The sequence below is a fragment of the Somniosus microcephalus genome, chromosome 5 (assembly GCF_052327205.1).
Source record: "Somniosus microcephalus isolate GS21.2 chromosome 5, FLI_Smic_1.0, whole genome shotgun sequence".
Lineage (NCBI taxonomy): Eukaryota > Metazoa > Chordata > Chondrichthyes > Squaliformes > Somniosidae > Somniosus > Somniosus microcephalus.
Window position 1 is genome coordinate 13902183 of NC_140991.1, and position 26911 is coordinate 13929093.

At 47.7% G+C, this 26911-nt stretch overlaps 1 protein-coding gene across 5 annotated transcripts in view; it reads right to left on the minus strand.

Annotated features, from left to right (window-relative positions):
* The window catches only part of LOC147116898 (uncharacterized), a 347723-nt gene that overhangs the window by 247430 nt on the left and 73382 nt on the right, over positions 1 to 26911 (minus strand). The window lies entirely within an intron of this gene.

Here is a 26911-nt window from a genome sequence, read left to right on the forward strand (position 1 = left end):
CTCACAGTTGAAGCCTGAGCATCTCAGAGGAAGCCTTCAATAAAAGGATAGGTTGTATCATGTCACACAGGAACAACCTTACAATGAAAACTTACCAGCGATAAGTAACTAATGACTGAGTCCATTTAGGTCTTGGATATTGAATATATTTTGTTACGAATCGGAACCCAGCTAGAGCCACAATATATTTAAATTAGGTTTGGTATGATATTAAGTAGCAGTCTACTTTAGCTGTAATCATCAATACTTAACCTTATGATAGGATTAAGAATGTTAACATGCATTAGACTCAGCTTTTAACCTTCTCTGTTAACCGTCTAATATTATAAATTCTTGCTGCTACATATCTCTCTAACTGTAGCATCTTATTGTGAATGTTTCTACAATTCAAGTAAAAATACTCTGGGGGCGAAATTCGATAACGCTGAAAAACATGCATGATGCATCAAATTCGTGCTGCCTGCTACTTTAAGTGATTGTAGTGCACAGCCCAGCGCTGAATGTGCTGCTGACAGGCTGTGCGCTCAGCAGGGGGCTGAAGTTCTCGAGGATCGCGCAAGGCTAGCTTTACTTAAAGCTAGCCTGTGCATCTTAAAGGCAGTCTGCATCTCTCAAAGCTGAGCTGCATTCTGGTGATCAAAAATGTTAAAAGTGCTTCAGCACTAACCCAAATGGCTCAACAGGCCAGGAAAAGGACACCCAGGGTCTTGGATGCAGCATTCAAGGATGAACACTGGATGAGAAGTCCTCTATCCACAGGGGGCCAGAAGGCCCTCCAGAAAGAAGGATGTGGTGACCAGATCGCCGAGGTGGTCACTGCCAGCAATGTTGGCCCCAGGACCTGGCTCCAGAGCCCAAAGAAGTGGGCTAGGTGTGTGGATGAGGGTAACGCAGTGGATGTGGTATACATGGATTTCAGTAAGGCCTTCGATAAAGTCCCGCACAGGAGACTGGTCAAGAAGGTAAGAGCCCATGGAATCCAGGGTGCCTTGGCACATTGGATACAAAACTGGCTTAGTGGCAGAAGGCAGAGGGTGATGGTCGAAGGTTGTTTTTGTGACTGGAAGCCTGTGGCCAGTGGGGTACCACAGGGATCGGTGCTGGGTCCCTTGCTGTTTGTGGTCTACATTAATGACTTGGATATGAATGTAAAAGGTATGATCAGTAAGTTTGCGGATGATACAAAAATTGGTAAGGTGGTAAATAGCGAGGAGGGTAGCCTCAGTCTGCAGGACGATATAGATGGGCTGGTCAGATGGGTGGAACAGTGGCAAATGGAATTTAACCCGGAAAAGTGCAAGGTGATGCACTTTGGGGGGACTAACAAGGCAAGGGAATACACAATGAATGGTAAGACCCTAGGCAAGACGGAGGGTCAGAGGGATCTGGGTGTGCAAGTACACAGATCCCTGAAGGCGGCAGAACAGGTGGATAAGGTGGTAAAAAAGGCATATGGGATACTTGCCTTCATTAGCCGAGGCATTGAATATAAGAGCAAAGAGGTTATGATGGAGCTGTATAAAACACTGGTTAGGCCACAGCTGGAATACTGTGTGCAGTTCTGGTCGCCACACTACAGGAAGGATGTGATCGCGTTGGAGAGGGTGCAGAGGAGGTTCACCAGGATGTTACCAGGGCTGGAGCACTTCAGCTATGAAGAGAGACTGGGCAGATTGGGTTTGTTTTCCTTGGAGCAGAGGAGGCTGAGGGGGGACATGATTGAGGTGTACAAAATTATGAGGGGCATAGATAGGATGGATGCTGAGGAGCTTTTTCCCTTAGTAGAGGGGTCAATAACTAGGGGGCATAGATTCAAGGTAAAGGGCGGGAGGTTTAGAGGGGATTTGAGAAAGAACTTTTTCGCCCAGAGGGTGGTTGGAGTCTGGAACTCACTGCCTGAAAGGGTTGTGGAGGCAGGAACCCTCACAACATTTAAGAAGCATTTGGATGAGCACTTGAAATGCCACAGCATACAAGGCTACGGACCAAATGCTGGAATATGGGATTAGATTAGACAGGGCTTGATGGCCGGCGCGGACACGATGGGCCGAAGGGCCTCTATCCGTGCTGTATAACTCTATGACTCTATGACTCTAAGTTTCATGACCTCAGACAAGTGGTCAAGGTCAGTGAATACATCTTCAAAAGCTGTCTCCTGCCAACTGCACCACTAGACTCACACACTGCTCGATGCGCAACTCCCCCCGCTCCCACCCCCCATCACTTACCTACCAACAATCTCTACCAAACACGAGGCACACCTCACATTCCTAGCTTCACCTCAACCCCTTGGAGGAGAGGGTGCAGCCATTCTTGGCAGGAGCATGGCGGTGCCTTGGCCAGCAGCAGGGCAGAAAAATTAGAAAATGCCCCTCTCACATTCCACTTCCCCCTCATCCCACAATATCTTCTCATTTACAAGCTGCACAGGGTGTAAGCATGCACCTCTTGCTTTACCCCTGTAGCAAAAAGTGTTTTGCTGATTAAGCTTGACTGTAATTATGCTTGACTAAAAGCCGTGTTGCTGGGAAAATTCTGTAACAATTGAACAGCTGCAGCTACAAGCTATTTACAGAGAAGGAAGTAGACAATGAGGTGTTACTAAGCTACAATCAAGACATCCCGAAAGGATGCCTGCAAGACAGAACACCTTTCCACAGTGCATATTATGTTGCTGGTCACCTCTGCAAACATTGCAACCCTCTCAGACATTGTTTAAGTGGCCTCGAGTCTGATAAGGAGATAAAGATGTTAATGGCTGACAATAGCCAGTGGACTCAGGCCACAATGGAAGAATGCTAACTCGACCAACTCCTCCCAGATACCAGAGAAAGAAGGGAACACTCCTTTGCAGCACCCAGAGAGATTTACTGAGAAGAATAAAAGACAATAACCAAAAATATATAACAACAGAAAATGCTGGAAAAACTCAGCAGGCCAGGCAACATCCATGGAGAGAAATTAGAGTCAACGTTCCGGTCAAACCCTTTGTCAAGACTAAAGAGGCACAGGGAATGAAATAGATTAAGAGGCCAAGCTGGGAGAGAACAAAAGAGAAGAGACATTAAGAGGTATTCAAAACGAGACGAGATGGTGATAGGACTAGTGGAGACAAAAGACAGCTCTAGATTAGGTGTGAAATGTGCTGGCAGAATGGGAGACAGCTGCCATGTGGGAGAGAAATAAAAAGTGGGGGAGGGGGGAAAGGGCCAAAACAAAGGTGTGGATAAAAAATATAAGTAAAAATGTAATAGGGGCCGAGGTTATGACCTGAAATTGTTGAACTCGATATTGAATCTGGAAGACTGTAAAGTGCCTAATTGGAAGATGAGGTGCTGTTCCTCAAGTTTACGTTGAGCTTCCGTGGAACAATGCAAGAGGCCGAGGACGGTGAGGTCCGAGTGGGAATGGGGCGGTGAATTAAAATGACATCCCATCACCTCCATCCCCCACCAGGATGGCCTGAGGGCGCTCCGCTTCTTCCTTGAACAGAGGCCCGACCAGTCCCCATCCACCACTACCCTCCTCCGCCTGGCTGAACTTGTTTTCACATTGAACAACTTCTCCTTTGACTCCACTCATTTCCTCCAAATCAAAGGTGTTGCTATGGGTATCCGCATGGGTCCTAGCTATGCCTGCCTTTTCGTGGGATATGTGGAACACTCTTTGTTCCAGTCCTGCTCAGGTCCCCTCCCTCACCTCTTTTTCCGGTACATTGATGACTGTATCGGTGCTGTTTCCTGCTCTCGCCCTGAACTAGACAATTTCATTCACTTTGCCTCCAATTTCCACCCTTCCCTCACCTTCACGTGGTCCATCTCTGACTCTTCCCTTCCCTTCCTCGACTTCTCCATCTCCATCTCTGGGGATAGGTTATTGACCAACATTCACTACAAGCCCACCGACTCCCACAGCTACCTGAACTACACTTCCTCCCACCCCGCCTCCTGTAAGGACTCTATTCCATTCTCCCAGTTTCTCCGTCTCCGCCGCATCTGCTCTGACGATGCCACCTTCCACACCAGTGCTTCCGACATGTCTTCCTATTCCTCAACCGAGGATTCCTCTCTACCGTGGTTGACACGGCCCTTGACCGTGTCCGTTCTATCTCCCGCACTTCTGCCCTCACCCCTGCCCCTCCCTCCCGGAACCACGATAGGGTTCCCCTTGTCCTCACCTTTCACCCCACCAGCCTCCACATTCAACGGATCATCCTCCGCCATTTCCGCCACCTCCAAAGTGATCCCACCACCAAACGCATTTTCCCCTCCCCTCCCCTTTCAGCATTCTGTAGGGACCGCTCCCTCCGAGACACCCTAGTCCACTCCTCTATCACCCCCAGCACCCCTTCCCCTTCGCCTGGCACCTTCCCGTGCAAGCGCAGGAGATGTAACACCTGCCTTTATACCTCCCCCCTTCCCACTGTCCAGGGCCCCAAACACCCCTTCCAGGTGAAACAGCGATTTACTTGTACTTCTTGCAATCTAGTATACTGTATTCGCTGCTCACGATGTGGTCTCCTCTACATTGGGGAGACCAAACGCAGATTGGGTGACCGCTTTGTGGAACACCTCCGTTCAGTCCGTAAGGGTGACCCCGAGCTTCCGGTCGCCTGTCATTTTAATTCACCGCCCCATGAATATCCCCCATCCTCAATGATGGTGGAGCCCAGCACATGAGTGCAAAAGACAAGGCTGAAGCGTTTGTAACCATCTTCAGCCAGAAATGACAAGTGGCTGATTCATATAGGCCTATTCTTGAGTTCCCAACATGACAGAAGCCAGTCTTCAGCCAATTCGATTAACTCCATGTGATATCAAGAAACGGCTGAGCGCACTGGATACCGCAAAGGCTATGGGCCCGGATAACATCCCGGCTGTTGTGCTGAAGACTTGTGCTCCAGAAATAGCCGCGCCTCTAGCTAAGCTGTTCCGGTACACTGGCATCTATCCAACTGCCCAGGTATGTACTGTCCGCAAAAAGCAGGACAAATCCAATCCGGCCAATTACCACCCCATCAGTCTACTGTCAATCATCAGCAAAGTGATGGAAGGTGTCATTGACAGTGCTATTAAGCGGCACTTACTCACTAATAACCTGCTCACTGATGCCCAGTTTGGGTTCCGCCAAGACCACTCGGCTCCCGACCTCATTACAGCATTGGTCCAAACATGGAAAAAGGAGCTGAATTCCAGAGGTGAGGTGAAAGTGACTGCCCTAGACATCAAGGCAGCATTTGACCGAGTGTGGCATCAAGGAGCCCTAGTAAAATTGAAGTCAATGGGAACTCTCCACTGGCTGGAGTCATACCTAGCATGAAGGAAGATGGTTGTGGTGATTGAAGGTCAATCATCAAAGCCCCAGGACATCGCTGCAGGAGTTCCTCAGGGCAGTGTCCTAGGCCCAACCATCTTCAGCTGCTTCATCAATGACCTTCCCTCCAACATAAGGTCAGAAATGGGGATGTTCGCTTGTGACTGCACAGTGTTCAGTCCCATTCACAACTCCTCAGATAATGAAGCAGTCCATGCCCGCATGCAACAAGACCTGGACGACATTCAGGCTTGGGCTGATAAGTGGCAGGTAACATTCACACCGCACAAGTGCCAGGCAATGACTATCTCCAACAAGCGAGAGTCTAACCACCACCCCTTGACATTCAACGGCATTACCATCGCCGAATCCCCCACCATCAACATCCTGGGGGTCACCATTGACCAGAAACTTAACTGGACCAGCCACATAAATACTGTGGCAACAAGAGCAGGTCAGAAGCTAGGCATTCTGCGGCGAGTGCCTCACCTCCTGACTCCCCAAAGCCTTTCCACCATCGACAAGGCACAAGTAAGGAGTGTGATGGAATACTCTCCACTTGCCTGGATGAGTGCAGCTCCAACAACACTCAAGAAGCTCGACACCATCCAGGACAAAGCAGCCCGCTTGATTGGCACCCCATCCACCACCTTAAACATTCACTCCCTCCACCACCGGCGTACCGTGGCTGCAGTGTGTACCATCTACAAGATGCACTGCAGCAACTCGCCAAGGTTTCTTCGGCAGCACCTCCCATACCCGCGACCTCTTCCACCTGGAAGGACAATGGCAGCAGGTGCATGGGAACACCACCACCTCCAAGTTTCCCTCCAAGTCACACACCATCCTGACTTAGAAGTATATTGCCGATCCTTCATCGTCGCTGGGTCAAAGTCCTGGAACTCAGTCCCTAACAGCACTGTGGGAGTACCTTCACCACATGGACTACAGCGGTTCAAGAAAGCGGCTCACCACCACCTTCTCAAGGGCAATTAGGGATTGGCAATAAATGCTGGCCTTGCTAGCGATGCCCACATCCCATAAATGAATTTTTTAAAAAGGGGAGATCATACTGAGAAAAATTAAAGTATTGGAAGTTTTGTGTTGAGGGGAAGTGAACGGGACTGTATAGGGGATGGAGATGAGAACGATGATATAACGCAGGAGACATGCAGAGAGCATCCCGAGGCAATGGGACGAACCTCACCCACAAATCCTGTTCCGCCCATGAATCCTCTAAGGACTAGAAGGTATAACGCTCCCGCTGTCGGTGTTAAGGGGCCTGGAGCACTTAACGCTGAGTACGAGACCCCATTCGATTCCGAACAATTGGGAAAAACTCAAAATGGGCGGTGATTTTCAGGGTCACCTGTTAGCCATCGAACAATCAGCAGGTTTGAATAACCTGGACGAGGAAGAAAAGAAAAGATTACTACTTTTCAGCTTGAGACCAGGAATTTATGCAGGTCTTCCGACAGAAAGCAAAAGAGGGGGAGGAAATTATGAGGCCTTAAAGCTCAGGGTTGGCCAGGTGCTGGGTCAAGGGAAAGGGGACCCGTTCAAGGCGATGGCCGAGATGGAGCAAAACCCCAATGAGGGTCCGGTGGCATTCGCGGACAGACTATGGCCAACATTTAATGCGGCCATGGGAGGAGCGCTTGTTAGACTGAATCTAGTAGGGGAGCCGCGAAACCACTGGTTATGCACCTTAATATCCCATAGTCTCCCATACCTCCAAGCAGCATGGTTGGATTTTGACCCTGAAGATGTGACTGTCATGAATCTTATCATTCATGAAGAAATGACTCATGAAATAACACTGGGCGGCCAGCTGGTGGCGCCATCCAAGGAGTATAAATACTCGGGTGTGAGCCCAGCTTTCCCAGGACATTTTTGTAACCAGGAACTAGTGATGTAACTAGAATCTCATGGTTGTGAAACAGTTGATTAAAGCCTTGTTTTATACTCAAATCAAGTGCTCAGTAGTTTTCTTACATCAGTGACTATTACTGAAGCCCGGGTCCTGAGGAAAATGATGTTGAGATTCGAGGTCCGACAAAATGAGAAAAAGAATACAGGCACTATATCCAAGGGTAAAGGAAAAGTGTGCGAAATGAGACCTGGGACGACCAAGAGTTGGCAACAGGAAGGAAATTATAAACCCAGAAATTCGGGGTGTTATAATTGTGAGGGGAAAGGGCATTTTGCTAGAGTGTGCAAGAAGTTAAGAAAGGGGGGAGCAACCAGAACAAACTGAGGAAGAGACCCCCCACTGCTCCAGCCTGTGAGGAGTTAATGAGGTTACTATCGGAGTGTTTAAAACAAAAAGGAAGGAAAAATTTGGGCAGGAAAGGTGGAAGAACCATTAGATCAGGATTGAAGGTGCCGCGCCCAGCCCGAGTACCTGTGCCCGCTCAAGTACAACAATTGGAGGAGGCCATGCATAGACGTCATAATTGAAGGAGAAAGGGGAGACTACCGAGTAGACACAGGGGCCTCAAGCACCATTACACAATCTCTCTCTCTCCTATGACATCCCCATGGTCCAGTAAGAAACCCTATACACTGGGGGTTTTACAGGAAAATTAGTGACTGGGGCGGTATCAAAACCTTTACAATTTAAAGTGGGACCCCTCCAAACTAAGTGGATATGTATTTTAATGAATTGGGATCAACCCGGAATGGAAGTGTTGGGCTCAGATTGGATGTTAGCACATAATGTTATAGTAGACATGGATAACAATTGATTATGGGGTGGAGTAGAGAAAACTGAGGAGGTCATGATAATACCTAAAAGACATGGGGAAGCGTGGGTGGTGATGTCAGCTGGCTCCTATGACTTATAAACCCTTATGGATAGAGTGCCAGTGGGATATCAGCTTGTTATTGAAAAACTCACAAACATGATTGTGGCAGAATGGAGGGGGTAGAAATACGAATAACAGGGGATCCCATGCTCAGACCCCAGAAACAGTACACCTTCCCTAAGGCAGCAGAGAGAGATTTAGAAAAGGCAGTCACCTCCTTAGAAGAACAGGGGGTGCTGAGAAGAGTAGTCACCCATGTTAACTCCCCAATTTGGCCAGTAAGAAAACCGGATAACTCTTGGCGAATGACGGTAGACTACCGGGTCTTTAATAAAAACATTCCCGCCCGTGCCCCCACGGTAACTGCCATGGTGGATTTGATAGGTAACATTCCCCGCTCCACCACCGTATTCACTGTTCTTGATATTTCAAATGGGTTCTGGTCGATCCCTCTGCACTCGGAAGATCAGTATAAGTTTGCTTTTACATTTAAAGGGCAACAGGACACTTGGACTGGCCTGCCCCAGCGATTCCATAATAGCCCCAGTATATTTCACCAATCTGTTAGATGGATTTAGTCAGCCTAACCAACTTGTGCAGTATGTAGACAACATACTATTGGTTAGTGATACTATGGAAGAACATGAGGTATGATTGGAAGAATTGCTGACCCTGTTGGATAAGGCAGGACTTAAAATAAACCCAAAAAGGCACAGATAGGACAGAGGGAGGTACAGTATTTGGGACTGACCCTCCGCCCGGGAGAAAGAGCCATAGATGAGGCCAAGAGACAGGCTGTGCTGGAACTGCCTCAGCCCACCTCAGTAACAGCCATGCGATCATTCCTGGGGCTAACCGGGTACTGTAGGGAATTCATAGAAGATTATGCCGACACTGTCGCCCCCCTTTTGAGATTGTTGCGAAAGGGAATATCGTGGGAATGGGATGAAAAGTGTGAACAGGCTTTTGTCAAGTTAAAAGGTGATCTACAAACAGCCCCAGCTTTGGGAGCAATAGATCCCAGGAAGAGATTCTCCCTTGAGGTTGCAGCCACTGACACCAGTCTAGGAGTAGTCCTAATGCAGGAAATCAATGGAAAATTGAGACTTGTGGCAAACGCCTCAAGAGTCCTGTCAGAAGTAGAAAAAGGGTTTTCTGTGTGTGAAAGACATCTATTGGCCACACTCTGGGCAGTAAAACACTTTGCAGCATTCCGAGGAACACAGCCAATAACCTTGTTAACTTGCCACACCCCAACAAAATTGTTATGAGACGGAAGAATTAAGGAAGGGGCAGTGTCAAGTGCACGAATAGCCACTTGAACTTTGCAGTTGGAAGAAATGGATCTGGATGAGGCATACTTGGTTCCCCAAAGTTGGCCGGGAACCTAAACTATAAAGGGGAACCCCACACCTGTACAGTAGAAGGGGTGTAGGAAATGGACGGTGGATTTAAATCCGGCATTCACCCTGAGGGGAGAGACATCTATGTGGACGGGTCCAGTTTTGTTGGAAAAGGGGAAAGAAAGATGGGATGTGGGATTTATGACCCCTGACATGAATCAGTCATTCATGAAAGAAAGACTTATGAAATAATAGAGCGGCCTGCGGGTGGCGCGGTCCAGGGAGCGTATAACTACTCGGGCACGGGCCCAGCTTGTGCAGGATATTCTTAACAGGAACTAGTGAAGGACACAACTAGACCTCCATGTTGTAAAACAGTTGATTAATGCTTTGTTTAACGCTTAGACCAAGTGCCTAGTAGTTTTCTTACATCAACCCCCAAAAGGGAATGGGAATCGCCATTAAATTACCGACCACGCTTAATGCTCAACAGGCTGAGTTAACAGCGGTAACATACGTAGTGACACACCCCACCGAATTCCCACCACCCTACACGATTTGCTCAGATTCCATGTTTACGTGTAATTCATGCACAGAGTATCTGGCCACTTGGGCGAGAAAAGGTTTTACCTCTGCGGACGGTAAACCATTAATAACGGCACCCATGCTAGCGACTATAGCAATAGGCCGAGGAGGAGAGGACTATTATATCCATATGGTAAAGGCCCATTCCAAAACTGAACCAAAATGGCAAGGGAACCAAAAAGCAGACGAGCTGGCAAGGAAGGGGGCGCAAGAAGGAGTCCCTTGGGGCTCTTACCAATCAGGGATGGTAATCGCAGTAAAGTCGTCCAACCACCAAGTCCCGCTTCCGCTAGACCTCAAAACAATCCAACTAAAGGATGTGGTATTAAGACCTGTGTTTAAGGCAAAGGAAGAGAAGGAGTCTATAGAGGGGCCCTATCGGGCCTGAGATATAGAGATAAAGGAAAACATGTTGTTCAAAGGGGATAAGTGGATTGTGCCAGAGGGATATAGGGAAGAATTTATCCAACTCGCCCATGGGGGACCAGGGACAAGACACCCAGGGCCAGAAACCTCATGGAGACAGGTAAAAGAAGTAGGATGGTGGCCGCACCTGAGAGAGGATGTGGAGGATTTCTACCCTGACCCGCACCGACGAAAAGCCCCCTTAGGGCATACTCATCGATCGGAGGGACCATGGCAATGTATCCAGATAGATTTTATAGGACCCCTTCCCACCTCTAAAAAGGGGAACAAACTGTTCAGTTTTAGTAGACAATTTTACGAAGTGGATAGAAGCTTTCCCCAGCAAAGTGGCCACGGCCCTAAGGACAGCAAAACCTTGGTGAAAGAAATGTTCACGAGGTGTGGACTTCCAAAAATAGTGGAATCAGATCAAGGAAGCCATTTCACCAGACAGGTGATGCAGGCAACCCCAAAATTATTGGGAATAGAGGAAAAGTGGCATATCCCATATCATCCAGAGTCCTCGGGAATTGTTGAACGAATGAATCACACCCTAAAACTGGCCTTAAGAAAATAATTAACAGAACAGAATTAAATGGGATGAGATCCTTCCCCTAATTTTAATGGGAGTCCGAAGCAATAAGTCAAAAGGAACTGGCTACTCCCCACATGAATTGGTAACGGGACGACCAATGCAAACTCCCACACATTTGCTGATACCCACCCTAACTGAACAACAAGTTAAAGAAGTCACTTGAGATAAATTTGTGAATGACTTGTGGGAAACCCTCTGAGACCTACATTGGAGTGCTGCCCAAAACATTGGGAGAACACACCAAAGTAATCGACTGAACTTGGCTCCCAGCCAACCCCAGGAATGGGAAATTGGGAGCCAGGTGATGGTTCGGAATTATGCAAGAGTAGGAGTGTTCGAACCTCTATACAAGGGGCCATATAATATCATAGAAAAAGCTAGTCCAATGGTATATGCCGTCTGGTTGGAAAAACGGGTCAAGTGGTTCCATATTAACCAAATGAAGCTTTTTAAGCCTACAGATAAGCAACTCTGGAGCACGAGAACCATTATGAGCATGGTACACCAACAACTGATTTCTTCGAATGAGGAAACTGATCCACCTCCCTAACCTTAGGTACCCCAAGAAGAAGGACTCGATGCAATATCCCTTTCACCCGTTGTAGCGGGAGACGGAACAAATGCTATCCAGCAAGAACCCGATCCCCAAACCTCACCTCCGATTCCACCAAGGAGAAGTGATCGAGTCAGAATGGCCTCGGATAGATATAGTCCTTAAATAAGACCCAACTCCTTTCTGTTACAGAGAACGAAATGTGGCCTCTAGTAGTGATATGAGGACTGATGGTTGGAGTGGTGACAACCTCCGTTGACATCGGTCCAAGCACAATCTCCCAACAAGGTGGGAAGGAAACTGGGAAGTTAACAGTAAGTATAACCAGTAGAGACGGAGGGTGGGCTATATTGGGAAAAGGGGAGGGAAGTAATTCAATTAATAAAGAATCAGGATTATGATACAATGGAATGTTGACAGTAGAACTAGTACAAGTAAAAGAAGGACATAAGATATGTATTGTGTGAATCAAACAGGCACGGATAACGTAGCGTTAAAAATAATACTAGTGATCATTCTAAAGGAAATATAAAAGAGAAAGGCATGGAAAATGTTACTGAAACAAATGGGGACCAGAAATTTTGTTGGAGAAGCTTCTGGAAAGAAAATGAGGGCATATATGTGTGTGAAGGCTCTTACCCCGAAAACTGCACCAAGCCTAGCGATAAAGATGGGTTGTGGCTGCAAATAGCACCCAAAGAAAATCCTCCCAATCAAACTAAAGAGGATATAGAGTGTCCCCCTCATGAACCAGGACCTAATAATGTTCTAGTTCTGATCCCCACAAGGAAAGTGTTGTACCACGATGTACATCATGAAGTGGTCTCTGTGATGTTAAATTTGTCAGAGTTGGGTTTGCCAAAGTGGTGTAAACCAAAAACAGTGGCTCTTTACACCAAATTATTGCAACGAGTGGTGGAGGACATGAACTTGGAGGCTTTCCATAGCCATGATAGTGACCACGAGGCAGGCCTCTACTCCAGCCCTACCCCAGCACATTCCTTCCGACGAAGGAAACGAGGGCTGGTCAAAGATGCCGCCACCGTCTTTAATATTGGTATCTCCTTGGTAAACAGCCTAGATTTAGTCCAATTAGATGAAAGAATGAGCACCTTGAAAAAGGAGCTCAAGAAAATCCTACAGGGAACAAACACCAATCAGGAGCAACAATTGAATGAGGACTAGATCATGACTGTCCATCTACAGGACATAGTGGTGAGCTTGGAGTTACATGCTCACACTGTCAATGAGGAAATAAAAGAAACCAAAAATGCCACTGATGAGGCGGCCCAAAATGATGTTTGTGTAATGTATGGATCTTGGTTGAATGAACAAGCCACAGAAAATCTTCAAAAGATCCAAGATGGGGAAGTTCCCCCATGGCTGACAAACAAACATTTGCAGGCTTTGTCCACCTATGACAATAACATCACAGAGTGCCAACTCAGGGGGTTGATCCAGGTCTATCCAGTAAAATTAGAATGTAAAAGGAGCAACCTCATCATGTTAGGACTAATCCTATACTTCCCAATCTTGCCCCACGGAGTCACACCCCTCCCAGTTTACTGAGTAGAAAACATTGGGGTAATGCGAGGAACAGCCCATGTAAGATATCATGATATCATGCCCTACACAGTAAACTTAAAGGGATATATGATTGGAACCAGACTAGAGAGGTGTAACGCCCACGGACAAACTGTGGTATGCCCATATTTATTACAAAAACACCCCCACTCCATGTGTGGTTTCAACTCCGCCAGGGAAAGTATAAATGTACTATGAAAACTATAGCGGCCGAGTTTAAACCTACTCAGTCGGCCCACGTAGGAAAAGGAAAGTATTGTGTCACCACGAGTCAGGTAAATTATTCTTACTGTCAAAAGAAACAATGTATAATTGTAAATAGTACCTTTAGTTTTACTCCGGTTCGACCTGTGAGAATTGGAACGCGGGAACTTGTGAATATATATGACCGCAATGTAACCTCTATTAAGATAAATGATACGCTCAAATATAAGTTAAAGGAGCTATGTTGCGAGATTTGGATATGACATACCACCCCTACCTGAACACTTAAATGCCCTAAAACAAGGGATTGAAAGATCTCAGAAACATTATTTTCAGCTACAACAACGTAATCAGGCAACGCAAACAAAAATAAGCAACATCAATGCTGGAACCTTTGGCTGGGAAATTGGTATGAACATAGAAATACACCTGTGGATCCGAATAGTATCCCATGTCCTGGTAATAATTCAACTACTGTGTATTGTCTATCTTGTGTTTGACCTCATGAGGCAAGGAAGGAAGAGGAAACAAAAACAATTGATAAAATTAATGAATCAACACCCACCCCAAGTCCATCAACAACAGCCATTGCTTTAAGTGTCTCAGTTGAAGTCAAAAGAGACACTTGAGGGAGGGCTGTAGCAAAAAGTCTTTTGCTGATTAAGATTGGCTGTCATTATGCTTGACCGAAAGTCGTGTTGCTGGGAAAATTCTGTAACAATCAAACGGCTGCAGCTACAAGCTATTTACAGATAAGAAAGTAGACAATGAGGTGTTACGAAGCTACAATCAAGACATCCTGAAAGGAGGCCTGCAAGACAGAACACAAGTCAACGACCTTTGCACAATGCATATTGTGTTGCTGATCACCTCTGCAAACTTGGCAACCCTCTCAGATATTGTATAAGTGGCCTCGAGTCTGATAAGGAGATAAAGACGTTAATAGCTGACAATAGCCAGTGGACTCAGAACACAATGGAAGAATGCTAACTCGACCGACTCCTCCCAGATAGTGGTTAGCACTGTTACCTCACAGCGCCAGAGACCCGGGTTCGAATCCGGCCTCGGGCGACTGTCTGTGTGGAGTTTGCACATTCTCCCCGTGTTTGCGTGGGTTTTCTCCGGGTGCTCCGGTTTCCTCCCACAGTCCAAAGATGTGCCGGTTAGGTTGATTGGCTATGATAAAAAAAATTGACCCTTAGTATTAGGGGGATTAAATACGTGGGGTTACAGGGATAGGGTGGGATATGTGTTGGTGTAGGGGTTACGGGGATCGGGTGGGATATGTGTCGGTGCAGGCTCGATGGGCCGAAATGGCCTCTATCTGCACTGTGGGGTTTCTGTGATTTCTGTGAGATACCGGAGAAAGAAGGGAATGCCCCTTTGCAGCACCCAGAGTGATTTACTGAGAAGAATAAAATACAACAACCAAAGATATCTTCACTGCAGTCGGAAGGTGGCCTGGCCAGTCATCTCACCTACGAGGATAGGGCTGCAGTCGGAAGAAGGTGTGACTTGGTCAGTCAGCCCAAAGAACCTACAATCAACACGAACTGACCATCCATGGGTGATCATATGTATATCCTATCCGCAACATATGTTAGTGGTGACGGGCATTGTATTGCAACCAGTTTAGTTTTGACATTGTATTGTAACCTTTGATCTCTGACGTCTCAATAAAGTTGAGTTAAGTCGGAATCCACTTTTGTATCAATTGCTCCCTTATAATTCTTGGGTAAGAATCGTAAACCTGTGACGTCCCGAAAGGAAACGTCTTACACTCCACCCCCCTCCCCCACCAACCACAATCCTACCCTTGCGCCTTCCTTATTTCAGCCACTGAAGAAATCCAGCCTGCCCAGCCAGTGGTTGAACAAGAGAGAGGAGAGTGAAGAAGTAGAAGAAACACTGTCACGCGATTTCACTCTCCCAGCCACCAGCTCCCCGAGATTATCCTGCAAGGCCATCTGCAGTCTTCCCCACTGAAAGTCAGAAGCCTTCTACCAGCCATGCTGCAGCCACTTGGGTAGCACTGTGTAAGAGCACTAGGATAGGCAAAGGCACATGCAAGACACTCACTAAGGGAATACACAAGGATGATTAGTTGATTTTCTGATGTAATATTGGATGCATATATGGATAAAGTTGGATTGGAAGTTTGCTTTGTGGTGGCTTTTATTTCAGTATTGTGGCTAAGAAGACGCTGTGATGCTCAGTAACAGAGGGAAGGTAAGGTGTGGGATAAATGTTGAAAGGAGAATTGGGGTTGTGTTCACTGGTACCGCAGGCGGATGATTCGATCCTGGATATCCCGGCCAGAAAGGGGCTGTCTGGGTTGCATCCTTCCTTCCACTTCCTCTTCTTCCTCCTCCTCCTCTTCTACTTCCTCCTTTTTGCTTTTTCCTCTTCCTCCTCCTCCTCCTTCTGTGGGCAACTTCTCCGCTTTGCTGCCCTTGCTTCATCTCCATGTCATGCCACAGCCCAAGAGGGACTGCAACTAGAGCACCCAGGACTGGGAGCAAGTGGTGTTCTCAGAGGCCTTCCTTTAAGAGCCAAAGCCTTGCAGACATCCAGCAGCATTCCCTGCACTCCCTTCACACTTTAGCAACTTTTGAAATGTCTTACACCAAGCCACTACTCAAATAAAATGTAAAGAAGCCAGTACAAAAGCAAAAATCTAAACTTATCTCAAAAGTCGAGTGTGTCCCTTGGTGGGGGGAATGCACGTTCAGCTATGCGTGCTTTGGAGAGGGCGTTGAAAGGACGGCAACGTCCAAAATTGCAGGTTGTGCGTCAATTCAATGTTGCACGCTGACTGACGTCATGATCTGACTGATTACCATATTTGCAGCGAGCATAGGCAATGGCAGTGCTGCCGACCTGCCCATAAATGGGCAGAAGCGAGGCGCCCGCCATTTTTTCTCGGAAACCAGCCTTATCAACCGACGCTAAGGTGCCAAATTTCACAGCCTTGTTCTTAGATTGTGTAGCCTCTAGAAAAATCTTTCTGATATTAGAGTATGAAAATGTAATGGCCTAGAAATTGGGATTGTACTACACACATTTTACAGGCGTATAGTCTCTGAAGTTTGGAGGAATGAGAGGTGGTCTCATTGAAACATATAGGATTCGGGGGGGGGGGGGGAATTGACAGACTAGATTCTGAGAGGTTGTTTCCCCTGGCTGAAGAGTTTAGACCTAGGGAGGCATAGTCTCAGGATAAGGGGTCGGCCATTTAAGACTGAGATGAGGAGGAATTTCTTCACTCAGAGGGGTGTGACTCTGGATTTCTCTACCCCAAAGGGCTATGGATGCTGAATCGCTGAGTATATTCAAGGCTGAGATTGATAGATTTTTGGAATCTAGGGGAATCAAAGGATATGGGGATTGGGCAGGAAAATGGAGCTGAGGTCAAAGATCAGCCATGATCTTATTGAAAGATTGGGCTTATACTCGCTGGAGTTTAGAAGAATGAGCGAGGATCTCATTGAAACGTATAAAATTCTAACAGGACTGGACAGACTAGATGCAGGAAGGATGTTCCCGATGGCTGGGGAGTCCAGAACCAGGGGTCACAGTCTAAGGAATTCCTTCACCCAGAGAGTGGTGAACCTGTGGAATTCTCTACCACAGAAGGCAGTGGAGGCCTATTCATTAAACATATTCAAGAAGGAGTTGGATATATTTCTTAAGGCTAAAGGGATCAAGGGATATGGGGAGAAAGCAGGGACAGGGTACTAAGTTTGGATGATCAGCCATGATCGCATTGAATGGCGGAGCAGGCTCGAGGGGCCGAATGGCCTACTCCTGCTCCTATCTTCTATGTTTCTATGAAAGGCGGAGCAGACTCGAGGAGCCATATGGACTACACCTGCTCCTAATTCTTATGTTCTTATGTTCTTAAAACGGGCATGTAACGGTCCAATATGGTGAGGTGCACTCATTCCATGCCAGAGGTGTGCCACTCGCTATATTGGTTAGGGCTGCAGAGTAAGCGTCCAGGGCACGTGTCTGAAACTGGTGTTAGGCCCATTGCATATGCAAATCGTTTGCCTAAAACCTATTTATAGGAACAAGAGTAGGACGTTTAGCCCCTCGAGCCTAGGAACAGGAGTAGGATATTTAGCCCCTTGAGCCTATTCCGCCATTCAAGGAGATGATGGCTGATCTGTGACCTAACTGCATATACTCCATTGCCCCATATCCCTTAACAAAACTCTATCAATCTCAGATTTAAAATTAACAATTGACCTCGCATCAGTTGCTGTTTGCGGAGGAGAGTTCCAAACTTCCACCACCCTTTGCGTGTAGAACTGTTTCCTAACTTCACTCCTGAAAGACCTGGCTCTAATTCTTAGGCTAGGTCCCCTAAATCCTAGACTCCCCAACTCAGTTTGGGTTCTGCCAAGATCACCCAGCTGCCAACCTCATTACAGCCTTGGTCCAAACATGGACAAAGGAGCTGAATTCCAGAGCTGAGGTGAGAGTGACTGCCCTTGACATCAAGGCAGCATTTGACCAAGTGTGGCATCAAGGAGCCCTAGTAAAACTGAAGTCAATGGGAATCGGTGGGGGGGGGGGGTGGAAACTCTCCACTGGCTGGAGTCATACCTAGCACGAAGGAAGATGGTTGTGGTGACTGAAGGTCAATCATCAAAGCCCCAGGACATCGCTACAGGAGTTCCTCAGGGCAACCATCTTCAGCTGCTTCATCAATGACCTTCCCTCCAACATAAGGTCAGAAATGGGGATGTTCGCTGATGACTGCACAGTGTTCAGTGCCATCCACAATTCCTCAGATAATGAAGCAGTCCATGCCCGCATGCAACAAGACCTGGACGACGTTCAGGCTTGGGCTGATAAGTGGCAGGTAACATTCGTACCACAGAAGTGCCAGGCAATGACTATCTCCAACAAGAGAGAGTCTAACCACCTCCCCTTGACATTCAATGGCATTACCATCACCGAATGCCCCACCATCAATACCTTGGGGGTCACCATTGACCAGAAACTTAACTGGATCAGCCATATAAATGCTGTGGCAACAAGAGCAGGTCAGAGGCTGGGTATTCTGCAGCGAGTGTCTCACCTCCTGACTCTCCAAAGCCTTTCCACCATCTACAAGGCACAAGTCAGGAGTGTGACGGAATACTCTCCACTTGCCTGGATGAGTGCAGCTCCAACAACACTCAAGGAGCTCGACACCATCCAGGACAAAGCAGCCCGCTTGATTGGCACCCCATCCACCACCTTAAACATTCACTCCCTCCACCACCGGCGCACCATGGCTGCGGTGTACACTGTCATGAATCTTACCATTCATGTAGAAATGACTCATGAGATAACACTGGGTGGCCAGCTGGTGGTGCCGTCCAAGGAAAGTATAAATGCTCGGGCATGGGCCCAGCTTGTGCAGGACGTTTTTGTAACCAGGAACTAGTGATGTAACTAGAAACTCATGGTTGTGAAACAGTTGATTAAAGCCTTGTTTTATACTCAAACCAAGTGCTTAGTAGTTTTCTTAGGGCATGTACCATCTACAAGATGCACTGCAGCAACTTGCCAAAACTTCTTCGGCAGCACCTCCCAAACCCGCGACCATTTCCACCTAGAAGGACAAGGGCAGCAGGCGCATGGGAACACCACCTCCTTCAAGTTTCCCTCCAAGTCACACACCATCCTGACTTAGAAATATATCGCCGATCCTTCATCGTCACTGGGTCAAAATCCTGGAACTCCCTACCTAACAGCACTGTGGGAGTACCTTCACCACACGGACTGCAGCGGTTCAAGAAGGCGGCTCACCACCACCTTCTCAAGGGCAATTAGAAATGGGCAATAAATGCTGGCCTTGCCAGCGACGCCCACATCCCATTAAAAAAACGAATAAAATAAAAATAGTTTCTCTCTATCTACCCTATTTGTTCCCCTTAATATCTTGAAAACTTCAATCAAATCACCCTTCTAAATTCAGGGAATACAATCCGAATACAAAAGCAAAATACTGTGGATGCTGGAACTCTGAAATAAAAACAGAAAATGCTGGAAAAACTCAGCAGGTCAGGCAGCATCTGTGGAGAGAGAAACAGAGTTAACGTTTCAGGTCGATTACCTCTTGTCAGAACTGGTAAAAGTTAGAGATGTAACAAGTTTTAAGCAAGTGCAGGGGCAAGGAAAGTGGGGAGGAAAGAACAAAAGGGAAGATCTGTGACAAGGTGGAAGGCAGGAGAGATTAAATGACAAAAGGGATGATGGTGCAAGGCGAAAGGAGATGGTAATGGGACAAGTACAACAAAAGATGGGTCTACAGGAGGTGTAAATAGGAATATCAGAATCATTAGCAACAGCTGCCATCTGAAAAAATGGAGGCAGATGTTATGATCTGAAATTGTTGAACTTAATGTTGAGTCAAGCAGACTGTAAAGTGCCTAATAGAAAGATGTGATGCTGTTCCTCGAGCTTACGTTGAGCTTCACTGGAACAGTGTAGGAGGCCAAGGACAGACAGGTCAGAGTTAAAGTGGTCTGGAGAATTAGTGACAGGCGACCGGAAGCTCGAGGTCACACTTGCGGACTGAATGGAGGTTTTCCACAAAATGGTCACCCAATCTGCATTTGGTCTCCCCAATGTAGAGGAGACCACACCGTTAACAGTGAATACTGTATACTAAATTGAAAGAAGTACAAGTAAATCCTGGAAGGAGTGTTTGGAGCCCTGGTGGTGGGAAGGAAGGAGGTAAAAGGGCAGATATTGCATCGCCTGTGCTTGCACGGGAAGGTGTCGTGGGAAGGGGAGTGGGTGTTGGAATGATAGAGGAGTGGACCAGGCAGTCGTGAGGGAATGGTCCCTTCAGAATGTTGAAAGGGGAGGGCAGGGGAAAATGTGTTTTGTGGTGGGATCACGTTGGGGGTGGCGGAAATGGCGGAGGATGATCCATTGAATGTGGAGGCTGGTGGGGTGGAAGGTGAGGACAAGGGGAACCTTTTCATGGTTCTGGGAGGGAGAAGGGGTGAGAGCAGAAGTGCAGGAAATGAAATGGACACGGTTGAAGGCCGTGTCAACCAAGGTGGAGGGGAATCCCCAGTTGAGGAAAAAGGAAGATATATCGGAAGCACTGGTATGGAAGGTGGCATTGTCGGAACAGATGCGACAGAGCCGGAGAAACCGGGAGAATGGAATAGAGTTCTCACAGGAAGTGGGGTGGGAGGAAGATTAGTCAAGGTATCTGTGGGAGTCAGTGGGCTCCACAAGATCCTGCAAACCCATTGGCAGGATAGGCGCACCAACATCAGTGTTCTTGCTCAGGCCAACATCCCCAGCATCGAAGCTCTGACCACGCTCAATCAGCTCCGATGGACGGGTCACATTGTCCGCATGCCCGATACGAGACTCCCAAAACAAGCGCTCTACTCGGAGCTCCGACACGGCAAGAGAGCCCCAGGTGGGCAGAGGAAACACTTCAAGGACACCCTCAAAGCCTCCTTGAAAAAGTGTAACATTCATAAGAACATAAGAACATAAGAAATAGGAGCAGGAGTAGGCCAATCGGCCCCTCAAGCCTGCTCCGCCATTCAATAAGATCATGGCTGATCTGATCCTAACCGCCAATCCACTATCACAGAACCATCTCCTGAATCTAACAGAATTAGACACACGAAATAGGGGCAGGATCAGGCTACACGGCCCCTGGGCCCGCTCCGCTACCCACAGGGCCATGACCGATCCGAACCTAGACTCATGTCCAAATTCCTGCCCGCTCCCCGTAACCCTTAATTCCCTTTACTTCTAGGAAACTGTCTATTTCTGTTTTAAATTTATGTAATGATGTAGCTTCTACAGCTTTTTGGGGCAGCATATTCCATGGACCTACCACCCTCTGAGTGAAGTAGTTCCTCCTCATCTCAGTTTTGAAAGAGCAGCCCCTTATTCTAAGACTATGCCCCCTGGTTCTAGTTTCACCTATCATCGGGAACATCTTCCCCGCATCCACCCGATCCAACCCCTTCACAATCTTATATGTTTCAATAAGATCGCCTCTCATTCTTCTGAACTCCAATGAGTAGAGTCCCAATCTACTCAACCTCTCCACCGACACCTGGAAATCCCTGGCCCAAGACCGCACAAAGTGGGGGAGAAGCATCCGGGAAGGCGCCAAACACCTCGAGTCTCTTTGCTGGGAGCAAGCGGAAGCCAAGCGCAGGCAGCACAAGGAGCGCACATCAACCCAAGCACCCCACCCACCCGCCCCTTCAACTATCATCTGCCCCACCTGTGACAGAGACTGTTGGTCCCGCATTGGACTCATCAGTCACCTGTGAGCTCATTTTTAGTGTGGAAGCAAGTCATCCTCGGTTCCGAGGGACTGCCTAAGAAAGAAAGAAAAGTGGATGCTTGTCGATAGCCTGTCCGCAGAAATGGAGAAAGAGAAGTCGAGGAAGAGAGGGGAAGAGTCAGAGATGGACAATATGAAGGCGAGGGAAGGGAGGAAATTGGAAACAAAGTTGATGAAATTTTCCAGTTCGGGGAGAGAGCAGGAAACGGCACTGATACAGTCACCGGAAAAAGAGATGAGGGAGGAGACCTGAGTAGGACCGGAACAAAGAATGTTCCACATATCCCATGAGAAGGCAAGCAGTGAGGCGAGGAGGAGCCCGGTATAAAAACCAGAGAGAGCACCGAGGCCCGACCAGTTCCAGGGAGCAGCAAGGCGAGGAGGAGCCCGGTATAAAAACCGGAGAGAGCACCGAGGCCCGACCAGTTCCAGGGAGCAGCGAGGCGAGGAGGAGCCCGGTATAAAAACCGGAGAGAGCACCGAGGCCCGACCAGTTCCAGGGAGCACCGAGGCGAGGAGGAGCCCGGTATAAAAACTGGAGAGAGCACCGAGGCCCGACCAGTTCCAGGGAGCAGTGAGGCGAGGAGGAGCCCGGTATAAAAACCGGAGAGAGCACCGAGGCCCGACCAGTTCCAGGGAGCAGTGAGACTTACCAACTCAGCAGCGGGGAGAGAGGTAAAAAGTATTCAGAGTGTGACGTCACCAGGGAGCAGGTAAGTGATTGGTTGGTGAGTATTTCTCTTTTTTAAACTTTAACTCTGTAGTTTATAGTTACTAGGGTCTTTTCTGGTGTAGCAGGGACTGTTGGTAGACCATACAAGCACCTTAGAGATATCTTTAATTGGTGATAGTGAATTAATTTAAATTAATTAAAGGGTAAGTCATGCCAGGAGAGCCCAGCCCCGTGTTATGCTCCTCTTGCTCTATGTGGGAATTCAGGGACACTGCCGGTGCCCCTGATGACCACGTGTGCCGGAAATGCATCCAGCTGCAGCTACTAGCAGACAGCATTGAGGCGCTGGAGCTGCGGGTGGATGGGTTGTTGAGCATTCACGATGCTGAGAGGGTCGTGGATAACACGTTTAGTGAGTTGGTCACACCGCAGGGTAGGGCTGCACAGGAAGAAAGGAAATGGGTGACCACCAGGCGGAGCAATAGAAGCAGGCAGATAGTGCAGGAGACCCCTGTGACCATTCCCCTCTCAAACAGGTATACCGATTTGGATACTGTTGAGGGGGATGACTCACCAGGGGAAGGCAGCAGCAGCCAACTTCCTGGCACTGGGGGTGCTCCTGCTGCCCAGGAAGGGAGGAAAAAGAGTGGGAGAGCAATAGTGGTAGGGGATTCTATAGTAAGGGGAACAGATAGGCGTTTCTGTGGCCGTAGACGTGAATCCAGGATGGTTTGTTGCCTCCCTGGTGCCAGGGTCAAGGATGTCACTGAGCGGCTGCAGGGCATTCTGGAGGGGGAGGGTGAACAGCCAGAGGTCGTGGTCCACATTGGTACCAACGACATAGGTAAAAAGAGGGATGAGGTCCTGCAGCAAGAATTTAGGGAGCTAGGTGGAAGATTAAAGAGCAGGACCTCAAAGGTTGTAATCTCTGGATTACTCCCGGTGCCATGTGCTAGTGAGTATAGGAATAGGAAGATAGAACAGATGAATGCGTGGCTAAAGGGATGGTGCAGGAGGGAGGGCTTTAGCTTCCTGGATCACTGGGTCTGCTTCTGGGAAAGGTGGGACTTGTACAAGTCGGACGGTTTACACCTGAACCAGAGGGGGACCAATATCCTTGCGGGGAGGTTTGCTAGCACTGCTGGGGGGGGGTTTAAACTAACTTGGCAGGGGGATGGGATACAGAGTGGAACTATAGTAGGGGGTGATTTACAGCCAAATACGGAGGAAAAAACAAGTCAGCTGGGAAGGCAGAGCAAATATGTGAAGGCAAAAGGGAATATGGCAAGGCTGGAAGGCATTTATTTTAATGCAAGGAGTCTTGCAAATAAGGTGGATGAACTGAAGTTGTTGTTGAACACATGGGAGTATGATATTGTTGCTATCACGGAGACATGGTTGAGGGAGGGTCAGGACTGGCAGCTCAATATTCCGGGGTATAGAATCTTCAGGCGAGACAGAGGGGCGTGTAAAAGGGGAGGGGGTGTTGCAATATTAATTAAGGAATCAATTACTGCTGTAAGGAGGAATGATATATTAGCGGGTTCCTCTAATGAGGCCATATGGGTAGAACTTAAAAACAAAAAGGGGGCAAGCACTTTGCTGGGAGTGTACTATAGGCCCCCAAACAGTCAGGGGGAGATAGAGGAACAGATATGTAGGCAAATCTCAGAGAAGTGCAAAAATAATAGGGTAATAATAGTGGGGGATTTCAACTTCCCCAATATTAATTGGGATAGTCAGAGTGTGAAAGGCTTAGAGGGTGCAGAATTCTTAAAGTGCATCCAGGAGAGCTTTTTGAGCCAACATGTAGAAAGTCCTACAAGAGAGGGGGCGGTACTGGACCTAATTCTAGGGAATGTAGCCGGGCAAGTGGTGGAAGTGTCAGTAGGAGAACATTTTGGCGACAGTGACCATAATTCGGTGAGATTTAAGGTGGTCATGGAAAAAGACAAAGACGGCCCGGAAATAAGGGTTCTAAATTGGGGAAAGGCCGATTTTAATATGATAAGGCAGGATCTGTCCAAAGTGGACTGGGAGCAGCTACTTATAGGAAAATCCACATCAAAGCAGTGGGAGACTTTCAGAAGGGAAATAGAGAGAGTACAACGCCAACATGTTCCTGTAAAGGTCAAGGGTGGGACCAACAAGCAAAGGGAACCTTGGATGACAAGTGATATACAAAAATGCATTAGGAAAAAAAGGGGGGCTTTTGGCAGTTACAAAAGACTAAAGACGGAGGAAGCCCTAGAGGAGTATAAAAAGTGCAGGGGCATACTTAAAAAAGAAATTAGGAGGGCAAGGAGGGGCCATGAAATAACACTGGCGAGCAAAATAAAGGAAAATCCTAAGATGTTTTATAAGTATATTAAGGGCAAGAGGATAACCAGGGAAAGGGTAGGGCCCATTAGGGACCAAAGTGGCAATCTGTGTGTAGAGCCAGATGATGTAGGCGGGGTTTTAAATGAATTTTTTGCATCTGTGTTCACTATGGAGAAGGACGATGTAGACATAGAAATCGGGCAAGGGGACTGTGACATACTCGAACATATTAGCATCGAGAGGGAGGAGGTACTAGCGGTTTTAGCAGGCCAAAAAGTGGATAAATCCCCAGGCCCGGACAAGATGTATCCCAGGCTGTTGTGTGAGGCAAAGGAGGAGATTGCAGGGGCTTTGACACAAATTTTCAGAACCTCTCTGGCCACAGGGGATGTACCAGAGGACTGGAGAACAGCTAACGTAGTACCATTATTCAAGAAGGGTAGCAGGGATAAACCAGGGAATTACAGGCCAGTGAGCCTAACATCTGTGGTAGGGAAATTATTGGAAAAAATTCTGAGGGACAAAATTAGTCTCCACTTGGAGAGGCAAGGATTAATCGGGGATAGTCAGCATGGCTTTGTCAAGGGTAAATCATGTCTGACCAATCTGATTGAATTTTTTGAGGGGGTGACTAGGTGTGTGGATGAGGGAAATGCTGTGGATGTGGTTTACATGGATTTCAGTAAAGCTTTTGACAAAGTCCCGCATAGGAGACTGGTCAAGAAGGTAAGAGCCCATGGGATCCAGGGTGCCTTGGCGCGTTGGATCCTAAACTGGCTGAGTGGCAGGAGGCAGAGGGTGATGGTCGAAGGTTGCTTTTGTGACTGGAAGCCTGTGTCCAGTGGGGTACCTCAGGGATCGGTGCTGGGACCCTTGCTGTTTGTGATCTACATAAATGATTTGGATGAGAATGTAAAAGGTATGATCAGTAAGTTTGCAGATGACACGAAAATTGGTGGGGTGGTAAATTGCGAGGAGGAAAGCCTCAGGCTACAGGACGATATAAATGGGTTGGTCAGATGGGCGGAAAAGTGGCAAATGGAATTTAACCCTGAAAAGTGCAAGGTGATGCATTTTGGACGGACAAATAAGGCAAGGGAATACACAATGAGTGGTAGGACCCTAGGAAGTACAGAGGGTCAGAGGGACCTTGGTGTACATGTACATAGATCCCTGAAGGCAGCGGAACAGGTAGATAAGGTGGTTAAAAAGGCATATGGGATACTTGCCTTCGTTAGCCGAGGCATAGAATATAAGAGCAGGGAGGTTTTGATGGAGCTGTACAAAACGCTGGTGAGGCCACAGCTGGAGTACTGTGCGCAGTTCTGGTCACCTCACTATAGGAAGGATGTGATTGCTTTGGAGAGGGTGCAGAGAAGATTCACCAGGATGTTACCTGGGATGGAGCGCCTCAGCTATGAAGAAAGACTAAACAGGCTGGGGTTGTTTTCCTTGGAGCAAAGAAGGCTGAGGGGGGACCTGATTGAGGTGTACAAAATGATGAGGGGCATAGATAGGGTAGATAAAGAGGAACTTTTCCCCTTAGTAGGGGGGTCAATAACAAGGGGGCATAGATTCAAGGTAAGGGGCAGGAGGTTTAGAGGGGATTTGAGGAGGAACTTTTTCACCCAGAGGGTGGTTGGAATCTGGAACTCACTGCCTGAAAGGGTGGTAGAGGCAGGAACCCTCATAACATTCAAGAAGCATTTGGATGAGCACTTGAAATGCCATTGCATACAAGGCTATGGACCAAATGCTGGAAAATGGGATTAGACTGGACAGGGATTGATGGTCGGCGCAGACACGATGGGCTGAAGGGCCTCTTTCTGTGCTGTATAACTCTATGAGGACCCATACGGGTCCCCATAGCAACACCTTTTATTTGGAGGAAGTGAATGAAGTCAAAAGAGAAGTTGTTCAATGTGAGAACAAGTTCAGTCAGGTGGAGGAGATTGGGGGTGGATGGGGACTGGTTGGTTCGCCATTCAAGGAAGAAGCAGAGAGCCCTCAGGCCGTCCTGGTGGGGGATGGAGGTGTTGAGGGATTGGACGTCCATGGTGAAAAGGAGACGGTTAGGGCCCAGAAACTGGAAACTGTTAAAGTGGTGGAGGGTATTGGAAGAGTCGCAAATCTAAGTCAGAAGAGACTGGACGAGGGGAGAAAAAATAGAGTCGAGATAGTAAGAAATCAATTCC